Consider the following 2399-nt stretch of genomic DNA (forward strand, 5'->3'; position numbering starts at 1 on the left):
CAACTTCACAATCTTTGCTATGCTGGAGCCCATTGCTGTGACCACTGTGCCAGTCCATCTCATTTGGAGACTTCCTCATTTTTGCTGACCTTCCACTTTACCAAGCCAAGGACTGACCCTCCTGAAAATATGATTGGAGTATGAGAGTCGAAGTCTGGCCATTCTGGCTTCTAATGAGCATTCTGGCTATACTTAATCCAAGACAAACTTGTTTGTTATCATGGAGGTCCATGGTGTTCTTAATATTCTCTTCCAACACAATAACTCGAATGCGTCAATTCTTCTACGGTCTTCCTTATTCATTGTCCAACTTTCACATGCACAGGAGACTACTGAAAATACCAAGACTTGGGTCAGGTGCACCTTAATCCTCAAACTGACATCTTTTCTCTTGAACACTGTTAAGATATCTTTATTTCTTGACTGCTACTTCCATGAGTGTTGATGGTTGATCCGAACAAAGTGAAGTCTGAAAATTTCAACATTTTCTTCATTTATATGAATGCTGCTTATTTGTCCAGTGGTGAAAATTTCTGTTTTCTTTACATTGAGGTGCAACCCATCCTGAAGGCTGTGATTTTGATCTTCATAAGTAAGTACTTTAAGTTCTTTTTGCTTCCCTTAAGCAAGCTTGTATCATTTGCATATCACAGATTGTTCTTGAGTCTTCCTCCAACTCTGATGCTACGTTCTTCTTCATATAATCCAGCTTCTCAGATTATTTGCTCAGCATACAGATTGGCTATGATGAAAGAATAACACCTACACACACAGCTTTTCTGATTTTAAAACACTCAGTGTTTCCTTGTTCTGTTCAAACAATTGCCTCTTGGCCTATGTACAGGTTCCTCATGAGCACAATTAAGTGATGGATTGCTCATTCTTCACAATATTGTCCATATCTTGTCATGACCCACAATTCAAAAGCCTCTGTGTAGTCAGTAAAGCACCTGTGTACTTCTTTCTAGTATTCTCTGCTTTCAGCCAAGATCTATAATGGTGTCAGCAGTGATAACCCTCATTCACATCCTTGTCTAAATCTGGCTTGAAACCACTCGCAATTCCCTGTCAATGTACTTTTGAAGCTGGTTTTAAATTATCAAAACTTTACTTGCATGTGATATTAATGATACTGTCAGACCATTTTGTTTGGTCACATTTTGAATGGTCACAAACCTGGATTACTTCTAATCAATTGGCCAGGTAGCTATTTCCAAATTTCTTGGTTTAGATGAATGAGAGACTCCATTGCTGCTTTAGTTTATTGAAAAATTTCAATTTGTGTTCCATTAATTCCCGGAACCTTATTCTTTGCCAGTGACTTCAGTGCACCTTGGACTTTCCTTCAGTGTCATTAGCTCTTGATCACATGCACTTCAACCATTTCTTTTCGTACAGTGACTGTATATTCCTTCTGTCTTCTTTTGATTCTTTCTAAATATTTGAATATTCTACCCATTGTTGTTGTTGTTAAGTGTTGTCAAATGTATTCCATCTCATGGCCATGTAAAGGGTTTCTGAGGATTGGTTGGTGGGTTTGGACTGCTGACCTTCTAGTTCCTAGTCCAGTTCTAATCATACAGCACCACACAAGGAATCCATCTTGCCAATAGAGTTTTTCAGTAGTAAAAATTGAGGCTTGGATTTTTACTTCAGTTCTTTCATCTTAGAAATACTGAGCATGTTCTTCCCTTTTGTTTTTCTAACTTCAGGTCTTTGCATATTTCATTATAGTATTTGATTTTTATTCAAGCTGCTCTTTGAAATATTCTGTTCAGCACTTTGACCTCCTAATTTCTTCCATTTACTTTAGCATCTCTACACTGGAAAGCAAGCTTCATAATCGCTTCAGATATCCCTTTTGGTATTTTCCTTCTTTCTTGTCTTCTTAATAATCTTTTACTTTATATCTGTATGATATTCTTGATGTCATTCCACAACTCTTCTGATCTTCAGTCAATAGTGTCTAATTCATCAAATCTGTTCTTCAGATGATCTTTAAATTTAGGTGGGTTCAAGGTTGAAGATTGGCTCTCAAGGATTTGTTTTAATTTTCTTCAGCTTCAGTCTGAACTTGGATATCAGCAACTGATGATCCATTCCACACTCGACCTCTGGCTTTGCTTTGCTAATGATATGAAGTTTTTCTACCATCTCTGTCAGCAGAAGTAGTCAATTTGATATGTACATATTACATCTGGTGAAGTCCATGTGTATGTTGTTGTTGTTGTTAGGTGCCATTCAGTTGTTACTGACCGATAGCGACCTTATGCACAACAGAACAAAACACTGCTCGATCCTGGGCCAACCTCACTACTGTTGCCATGCTTGAGTCCACAGATGCTGCCACATGGTCAATCTATCTCTTTGGGGGTCTTCCTCTTTTTCTCTGACCCTCC

Source organism: Chrysochloris asiatica, unplaced genomic scaffold, assembly GCF_000296735.1.
Source record: "Chrysochloris asiatica unplaced genomic scaffold, ChrAsi1.0 scaffold00044, whole genome shotgun sequence".
NCBI lineage: Eukaryota > Metazoa > Chordata > Mammalia > Afrosoricida > Chrysochloridae > Chrysochloris > Chrysochloris asiatica.